The following is a 10,739-nucleotide window of genomic DNA, read 5'->3' on the forward strand; positions in this document are numbered from 1 at the left end:
GGTGATGTTTTGCAAGTTTCACTTGCTGTTAAGGTGCCTCCCATTTTCAGTTTATCTAAACTGTGCAAAATCATTTAAGGTCATTTATAATCTGTAAAAATTAGGTTAATCAAACAATACAGACAATTCCATTTCAGATACATTTTCAATAGCAGTCTTGCTAGGAATTCATTTCAATGGTTGTCTGCTATCAGTCATGGACCTAGTTTAGTGCTCATCTTGCCCAACCTAATGCTCAGCAATAGTTTTCTGGTTATTAATTACAATTCCACAATATAGCAGGTGCCCCGTGCATCTCACCCCATTTATATTCTGGCAGTCTGGTACACCTCATTCTCATATGCACACAGCACCAAAGCAATTACTGCTAAAAGCAGGTGTATTATTCATTGTGCTATGAAAAGTTCTCTTTCTGGTAGAAAGGTAATGAGTACTTGAAAAGACTAATGTTTAATAATATTCTGTTAACAGATCATCTGTTAGAAATACTGATTAAAGGAAAGAGTGAATGCCAGATCCACATTTGGTACTCATTTGCATAGCTCTGCTTAAATCAGTAACCCTACATAGGAGTCTAAATATCCAAGTAAAAAGTGCTGACCTTTAAGACTGACTCTTTGATCTCTTATCATTGAGAAGCTTGCATGAGTTTTCAGCTGTCTCTGAAAATACACTTGAACTTCCCCAAATGATAGTTAAAGATATTTTTAAAAAACATTAATACTGAGATTGAGCCTGAATTACAGAGCTGAGATTTGGATTCAGATATAAAACTTCTAGCATAATCACTGTTCTTTGGATCCCACATTTTGGAATGAGCAAGTCTTGGAAGAAAAAATGGATGACTATTATGTAGAGAGTATCTCTTCCTAGATGAGACTTACTTCAAAGTTCAGGTAAACTTAGATATACAGCTTGATTCTAATCTACTTCTGTATCTGTAATGTAACATTGAAACCCTAGAGAGATTTAATTCATACCCTGATTTAGACCACAAGTTTCAGTAAGGTCCCCTGAGGTGTGAGGACCTGACATTGCTCTGTGTCAGTGCTTTGACTTTCATTTGAATGGAGTGTGGAGCAGGATACAAAGGTAAAAACTAGACTCCAGTTCAGGAGCATTATTGCCTGTATTCCAAAGGACTTTTGAATTATCAAAATAGATGACATTGGTTATGAGAGGCCTCCCTTTTGATAACTGGCAGGTTAGATACTCTTTATGAATATGCACTACTTCTTGCTAGTATTCCTGTGGAAGTGGAAAAATGCAAAAGTAGCAAAGCATGTAACAAAAAAAATGGAAAATTCCATAAAAAAAAGTGTTAGCAGCAAGAAGAAAGATTATTCAGTGAATTGCAGGAACAGTCACAACCTAATAAAAGAGCTAAAAATGGATAATTTAAACTATTGTTTCAACTCCTAAAGGTCTGAATTTAAATTCTTAGCTTTATTTTTGAGTATTGCATTCTAATGTGACTCTAGATTAAAACATAACAAAATGCTGGACAGCTTCCCAAATTTGCTATATTCAGTTCTAAATTATGAGTACCTTGGAGACAATTTCAGAAATGTAAGACTGTGCAAATATTTCTTGACTAAAGGTTATTGCTATGTTTTAGATGAAACTGAGGAGGAAATTATAAGTCCTGTGAATGACTGATATACATTTACTTTCTTTTACCTGCAAATTTTCACTGATGTTTGTGATAGCTGTGGAGGTGAGTAATAGTTTGTTTACCAGGGGTAACTTAAAGGCTTATACTTAGAAAAGTGTGTGTCTGCAAGAAAGTAAAAAAGAAATTCTTTCACCAATTTAAAACAGAAACATTTTCAAAGTTGATCATGTTCCTTTCTGCTCTAGTGAACATTTATACTCAAGGGGAAGTGCCTGAATTTTCCATTTTTCCTTCCTATTCTCTTACCAGGGGGATTTAAGAGACATAAATCATTTTTGTGTGCCTTTATGTAGCTTATTGGTCAATGCCATGGGAGCTTAAGATGGCATAAATCATTTTGTGGGTATTTATGCTGTTTGTTTTTGAGAGTCCAGAATTTTTCGCAAGTTCTACTAACGACCTTCAAACAGAATAGATTTTCATGCCAGATTTTAGAGCAAATGCGAAGTAGCTGACAGTGTTTCTTCATGCAGGAAATATAAACAAATACCCAATGAAGTCCTGGAGATGCAAATGTTTTATAACATTGAATGGAATTAGTCATGTAAACAAAGTTATGCATGTGCTGAAATGGCTAAGGATGGGAAGCTAATTTGCCAATCCCTTACTTTTACTGCAGTTCTGCCAACATATGCATGTAATTGAGTAATTTCCACATCTAACAGTCTGTGGAAGGAAAGCTCTCCATCTTGTTCAGTGGGAGAATGACAATTCCCAAGTCATCTGGCATACTTGAAAGTCTACTGTTTTTATATATAGCCATGAAAAAAAAAGAATTTCTTGGTTACACAGGAAAAAATCCCAACAATTTTTGCATATTCATCTCTGGACTTACACATTTTCTTCTTCTAAGGCAAAGCTTAACTTCTCATTTCCTTTAAACATATCTACAAGGGAACAGGGCCTCTAGAAATAGAAAGAAACTTAAAGAAATATATATAAGCGCATTTCTCCAAATTAGTATGAATTTTGGTTTAAATTGCCATGTATTTCCAGGGGTTTCGCTCTGTTGAAAATTTTTTAAACACCAGATAATTTTGTCAAAAAATAATTCAAAAGTTTTCTGAGGTAGGCACCCAGTCTTAAATATACCGCAGGCAACATCTGAGTTTTTGCATCAAAACTGGAAATTAGGAAACAATTTAAATAATTATTTTTAAATCAATATGAACTCATTTTATAAATTTTTGTGGATCTCATAATTTTTTACACATATTTGTTAATGCTTCATAACACTTTACAAAAATTTGGAAAGGGGATATCTGATAACAGATTGATGATTATCAGATGCATATTATTTGATTAACATTATTCAATTTCTTTTCATCAAAACCACATAAAATTCACATTCAGATGAGTCTGTACATCTAGGGACTTTTTTGCCTGGGAAGCAGATTATACTACGTTGGATTCAGGCTGACATTTATTAATAGTTTGTCGACTGCATTACTAAGCAAAGGCTGAGGTGTCCAGTGTTTCCCCAAAGAAAGTTCTTCCTTATCTTGTTGCCAGCCTGTGGGACCATTATGAAAAAATGTCAGAAGTGTGTTAAAAAGAAATACAGCTGTCAGAAGTGACAGAGGACAGAAAAAAAAAGAAAGAGAGAAAACTTTGCAATGCTTTGAAGGAAAAGGAAGCAAGCATAAGAAACAAAGGCTTTATAAGAAAATGTGATGGAGAACAGAAAAGAATAACACAGAAGCAAAGATGAATTAAACTATAACATAGGAACAGTTCTTCTTAGTCGTCCTTTATGTTTAAGCTAAAAAAACAAGTTCTGTGAACCTGAGTCAAGATTGAGACTCAAGGTAGGGATACTTCTGAGTTGTGTGTAATAATAGTTTGATACTTCACTGAAAAAAAATCTTATGCTCAGGTGGTTTGGCAAGGCCATGGTCCTTTTCAGTTCCTTGGTTCCCTCTTAATTCATTGCAACTCTGAACACTTAAAAAGTGACATTATTAATCTGCACACCAACAAGTGACTGTGTGCAGGACTAAATTACTGTGCTTACGAACCTTGGACAGTAATTTTTCTTCATTCATTACACATAAATACTCAGATTTAAGGATGGTTGACAATACTAACCTTCTGGACTTTCTGTCTATTCTTTACCAAACTTTGATCATGCTTTAGCAGCTCCCCCGTGCAGCCTTTTAAGAAGACCTCTTCTGCAGTTTACAGACAATTTCACCAAAAGCCTTATTTAGCTTCCTAGAAACTGAGAGCAGCCTTCATCCGTGGAAAACAGCAGATGGGAAGTAAGTTGGCTGCCAGTAGCCAGGGAGAGCTAAAGAGATATATAGCTCCTGAGTGTAATTTACTGAAGACAAGTCTCAATGGTTTACACTAAAATTCTTTGTTTAACCACAATTAATGCTGAAACCACATCTTTCACAGGGCTGGGTTCTGCAGCAGCTATTAACATTATTATTCCAAAACACCAAGGGAGTAACAGTGATCTGTAAGGAATGATGCATCTTTCTTATAGTCTGTAATTCTAGCATTTCAAGATACTAAAGATCCAATTCAAGTACCTTAATGGTGTGGGCAGATTTTCAACGACTCTCAGCGGGAGTTGCTGACAGAGATACTGAAAGGCCAGCAGACTTTGTGTACGCATTCAACAGAAAATCAGCTACTTTGAAAACTGGCCATTACATTTCAAATCCTGAATTTCTCCAAAACATTTAGACTCATTATAGAAGCAGAAAGTTTGAAAATCCAAGGTGAAATACAGTCACAAGTGTTGCATGCCCTGGCTCTGAGACAGGTTGAGAGTATCTGAGTTTGACCTTTCTCTGCCATGATTCAAGCACCAGGTTCAGACACATGGCAGCTGGGGGATCCCTAGAAAGAAAAGATGCCAAGCACTTTGCTCAAGGCTACAGAGGAAAACTCAGTGTAAGAATCTGAAACAAGAAACATCTATCCATAAAAAAAGAAAAAAAAAAAAGAGAGATATGACTAACTGTCCCTTCTCTGTGTCACCAAAGGCCATCTGTGACATAAGGCAGATGCTTTTACACCCACTGAGAAGGCCAGATGCAGGAAAGTAATGACTAATGTATCATTTTCTTTTATAAGGAACCGTACTCCACCAAAGCATTTAGAAAGACTATTTGATTAGTGTTCATAACAGCCCTGTGATTTAGACAAGAAAGTAATACCATAATCATTACCTGGCACGTGCTAAATTATTTGCTCTGTGCCATAGTGAGGAAGTCTGTATCAGGATTAGGAGGAAAAAAACATGTCTTCCCTGCTTTGCTCTTTCTAGCCTTCTATTCAGTTCATTAGATGAAGCAATGCTAGACTCTGATATCCTTAAACTTCATAAACCTCATCAGACACTGGAACTCTTCCAAATCCAGCCTGAATACTCAAAGAGAAATAAACGTTAATCAGGAGCAAGAAATCTTTGTATCAATTTGTAAAGACTCTGAATTCAGGTCTTTGAGAGGACTGTTCCCTGCAGCAGCTAACATTATGACCACATGGTGTAGCCTAACAAGCATCATAAACCAGTAAGCAGTCCTGCCTACACTCCCTTTTTCAGGGCTCTTTCTTTCTGACATCAGGAATTTCTTTAAGATCTTCATTTCCCATAGGTTTTTTTTTCTCACTTTTTTCCTTTGCTGCAAAGGACTTCTAATACCACTGCAGTTATAAGTTTTTGTTTTCTCACTTGTCTTTCAAAGCTTTGTCTTCTCTAGTCCACTTGGTGTGTATTTCATTACACTTTTGTGTACTGAAATCAAGCGATGATGGGTCACAGAAAGTTAATAAAATGCTATATTGCCTGCTTTTCACAAGGCATGATGCGTGGCATATTCATTCAGGAGCAACATAAGCTTTAAATGTCAGCATTGACTATTGTAAGAAATAGCTTTCAATAGTGGTACAGGTTTTTTTTTTAACTCAGAGAAGGATTGTTTGGGTTTTTTCCTCCCTTCCCTGCCAGTTCATAGCACTGTTTCCTGTATAATCACAAACTTTTTTGGCTCTCTTCAGGAACTGATAGCAGTTCACATTTGAAACATTTACATTAGAGACAGGTGAACCAATGTAGCTAAAATAACAAGGACTGCCTAGGTATCTAAGTTTCTCACCTTTTGTGATTTCATTATTTTTCATTTCTGAAATGATGGCGCACAGTCAGGGTCAGACTGCTAGAATTATTATAAGAAAAAAGTGCATCCAGCCCTGAAACAAACATTATTTCTAGTGCTATTTCCCAATTGCCCTGGAAAGAGCAACAATTTCACAGCAAGGCTTATTCCTGTAATATATCCAGTTCAATACTGGAGGCCCAGGAAGCTCCCAAACAATGCCATATAAACGTTCTTGCTGTGAAATATCTTTATAAAAATATAACTTTTTAATAAACAGAACCGAAGATATTGTGAGGTGTACAGACAGAAGGAAAGGAAAAAAAAAGTCCAATAATATTAGTAAATAATATTAGTAGCTAACTGTGGTGATCTAACTGGGCAGGCAGCTAAACACCACACAGCCGTTCGCTCACTACCCCTGCAGTGGGATGGGGGAAAGAATTGGAAAAAAAGTAAAACTCGTGGACTGACATAAAGACAATTTAATACAATGGAAAAGTAAGGGAAGATAATAATAATGATAAAAGAATACACAAAACAAGTGATGTGCAATGCAATTGCTCACCACCTGTTGACTGATGCCCAGCCCATCCCCAAGCAGCAGCTGTGCCGCCCCCAGCCAGCCCCCCTAGGTTTTTTTCAGCATGATGTCATATAGTATGGACTATCCCTTTGGCCAATGTGGGTCAGCTGTCCCGGCTGTGTGCCCTCCCAGCTTCTTGTGCACCTCCAGCCTCCTTGCTGGCAGGGCAGTATGAGAAGCTGAAAAGTCCTTGACTTAGTGTGAGCACTGCTCAGCAACAACTACAAGGCACAGTATTATACCAGCTACCAGGAAGAAAATTAACTCTATCCCAGCTGAAACCAGGACACTAACAAAGGAAAAAAAATTATTATTATTCATTACTAGTAGATTTACTAGTAGATTACCAGTAAAACATTCCCTAAACTGTCATAAAATGTCCAATCAGGCCATGGCCACTGGGATTAAAAGGAATAAATTGAACAATAAAGTTTAAAATTCAAGATGTGTAATTTCAAAATGTAAAATGAAAAAGGGCTGAAAAGAAAGAGTTGGCCTATTTGTCTGCTGTTTCAATGAAAGGCTGCACACAGTATAGCATAGCAATGCTTGCATAGCTCCAAATGAACAAACTAGTAGTCTGGGTTATAATCAATTGATTTTGCTTCCCCAAACTAGCTAGAGGGGTGAGAATATTTTCTTCACATTAGGACATTATATGGAAAGGAACCCACACACAGCCCTTAACTGCAATTCACTAAGCTTCTGCTTACAGGTTCTTTGTCCCTACAAAACTAGATCACATCTCTTTAAGGGAATATTGTGAAAAACACACAGATATACTCTAAGAAGATCCTTCTGCAGCTGTCCCCAAACTTAAATCATAAAGGAAAGTTACTAGCAAAGAGAAACTAATGAAACTCTAATACACATTTCTCTGCTTTCATTTCTTTCTGAGCTCTTGAATCTCTTCAGATTAGGTTAGAGTCCACTGGAGGAGGATAGCTGAGTCAGATTAATCTGTACTTCAGTGAGAACCAATTAGCACCTCATCACAGCACAAAACTCACAGCCTAAAAGGTGGTTTGCACCCTGTCTGGGGATGTGTGCACACTTCATTGCCAGCCTGTGCTTCCAGATCAGAAACTTGCTCTAAAAATGTCAAGACATTCTGTTACAAGATACAGCTTTCTGTCTGAAGTCTAATATCTATTAGTCCTAACTCATTCTGCCTCTGTTCTCCAGGAAAAAAAAAAAAAAAGAGCTTTATCTCTGCAAGCCATCTGGATCTGCCAGCCAAAATAGTTCCATGTAGATATGCATGCATTAACAGAGTATGTATACTTCTGTAGTTACAGTTCCCACACAAATATTTCTAAAGCTAAGATTTTAGAGAGAAATATCTCAACTGTTCCTCAAACTGTGGTCACAAGGGAGCTGTGGAAGGGCTCTAAGGAAGTAAAAAGTTCTTATTTTAACCAATGTCAGAGGCAAATAAACATTTCAACTAGATCTCTTGAAGGAACTGTGCTGCTGTCAGCAATTAAAAGTATTTAGTTGTTCACTGGCTCTCAAAAACCTCTTGCATCCAGAAATTATACACCTTACTCATGATTCAGGGGAAATGATCTGCAGTGAACTGTTCCCTGATTACCATAGACTGCTGTAGCAGTGAAACAACTAGTGATAGACCCCCAAAGAGGTTATGTTTATAGGGAAAAGAAATGGAAAAGCAGAGGGAAGAGAAAGAAGAAGAAAAAAGGGGGAAAAGAAAAAGAAAAAAATAAAAGGAAAAAAGCAAAGCAATTTTTTTTTTTTTTAGAAAAAGAAGAAATGATACCATTTTATAATACCAGCTGGTATTTTAGATGAGTAGTAATTAAAGAACAGGATCAAGTTTAAGCAAACTTTGGGGACGAACATTTCCACATACACAAGTCTCTTCTATGAGAACTCAGCAGCCACTTAAGTTTCTGTGTAAAAGAAACTGAAAATAAAATGAAGAAGCAGAAGCAAGCCTCTTTTTATTCAACATTCTGAGATCTTTTGTGGAGCAAATCAATGCAACCTGTGTGTATTTGTGCATCAAACTGGTAAACTTGTCATCCATTCTGTGATACATTAACCCATTCTTAATTACCAAATGAGATGAAAAATTATGATAAATGGCTTCATCAGCTATGTTTAGTGTAAAATTCCATTTCTGTCATTTTTCCTTTTTTATTCCTTCATTCTTTTGAGAGACAGAATTTTATTTTTCTTCTATTTGAGGTGGAGAAAGTTGGACAAGTGGTTAAGAGAATGGCATGTAAATGTTACTGTCTCTGTCATATTTGTTTCCTGGCCAAGTAAAAGAGTGTGGATTACTGAGCTGCAAGATCATTCACTCCTTCTCTCTCATTTCAACATGTCTATAAAAAGATGTCTTTGATGGCCTTCTTCACTGTGTTTTTTACAGATAAGTTTCCTAGGACCCTTGATCCAAATTTGAAACTTTATGACAACATGAATTTTCTTGCTTTGTCTCGTACTTTCATAGATACAGTAAGGGTCGTTTTTCTCACACTCAGGAATGATATTGATTATGATTTCTGGTAAGGCTCAGGCAAAAAATCATGAATCAGAAGGGGGAAAAAGTATTGTAAGTTTCAGTTAGAAACCCCAGGATAAAAACACATATGAACAAACATGATTCTTTGCCCTCTTTTTTTTTTTTTAAGATTTGTAAGCATGCAGATTTCTCTGTAACCATGAAAAACAGAACTTCATTAAAGAAAAAATAAATTTTCCATTTATCATATAAATCCTACAAGCTGCAGCACCAAGAAAAGTAAACAGGACTTTCACAGTACAGCTGGTTTAGTCAATAATTTAATTGCAAGAGACCAATACACCATCATGGGGGAAAGAAATCAGAATTCATACAGTTTCAGTTATTTTTGCAAAATTTCTGGTACATTTAGCTTCTCTCTCACCTCTTCACTCATCAAAACCCTCCAATTTTTGGCTATTTCAATGGGAGCTGAATGTCATAGACACTTATGAATATCCTGACTCAAGTAAGTATACATTGCTTATGGAAACTACTTTGTTATAAACAGTTCAATTGCTCAATGATTGTATCTTTTCAAGATGTTTTTGCACATCCTTTTAGAACAAAATGTTCACTATTTACATAAACACATATATATGTGTTAACATGAATTATTTATATTTCCTAATCCTAGAGGACTTCACCACAACTATATATTAGACACTGTCTTTGACCTGAAATTCAAAGATAGATCTTTGATCTAAAAGTCAAAGACAGAGGAGCCTTCCAGCATTTAAACTAATCTTTGCATAAAAATGTCTGTATATGTAATTATTTAGCTTTACAATATTGTATGTCATTTGTGAAAATAAGAAGCAAATGTTATGAAATTGTTCTTCCAACAACCTAAACATTTTCATTCATTCCTAAGACACCCCAAATCTCCCAGATAAATTATTTTCAAAAAGAATCTGCTTTTGTCTCCAAAACTGCAAATAAATACAGCAGGGAATTGGTAACTGACTTTAAAAACAATGTTCTAGCTGTACAGTGTAATGACTAGGGTAATAGCAGTTCATCGTATGTCATTTCATAGAAACTGGGGAAATCTTCTGCTATAGCATAATGGCATGTCAAATTTCTAACCTAACAAACATAATGACATGTCAAGTTTCTAACTTCTAAAAAAGGGAAGAAATCTCTTGTGCTGCCACAGAACTATCATAATGAGATCATCTGACTTTCCAAAATATTTAAAAATGTTTCTTTTAAAAAAATGAATCAATTAACAGGCAAAATATTATTTGATAGTAATTACAAGAGCAGCCTACACTTTCCCAAAAACCAAATCAATTATCAAGTAAACCTTAACCATCTCTGAAATAACAATGTCATATTTCGCCCACTGAGTAATAATTATCATTGTGATTTTATTCTAGTCTTCTGTTAAGATAAATGGAACAAAATGTGTGTGAGACAAAGGCAGAGCCATAGAACTAGTCCAACAGCACAGATTATGGTTTATTCCTCTTTACATGTGAAAAGAAAAACTTCCTCCTAGAGCAAATTATATGCAAAAGACAAATCATTACTGAAAAATGAATCTCTGGTTAAGAAATTCAACTACAATTGTGAAGGCAGAAGTTTAAAAAAAAAATCCTAATTTGTTACTTTGTTGTTGTTGGTTTTTTTTTTTTTATTTTACTTCTCTACATAAAAGTACTTAACAAAAAAACCCCATGATTTGAATCTCTGAGCTGTCCAAATTTTATTTCAAAGAACTCTGCAACTCTACAACTTCTTGGGATAGTTCCAAGTAGTATTAAGCTTATGTAATATTAAAGGCTGCTATTTCTTTTACTACATAGATTAAAATCACCAATAAACCCAGGT

Source organism: Nipponia nippon, unplaced genomic scaffold, assembly GCF_047370975.1.
Source record: "Nipponia nippon isolate SJK-2023a ecotype South Korea unplaced genomic scaffold, ASM4737097v1 scaffold_1, whole genome shotgun sequence".
Lineage (NCBI taxonomy): Eukaryota > Metazoa > Chordata > Aves > Pelecaniformes > Threskiornithidae > Nipponia > Nipponia nippon.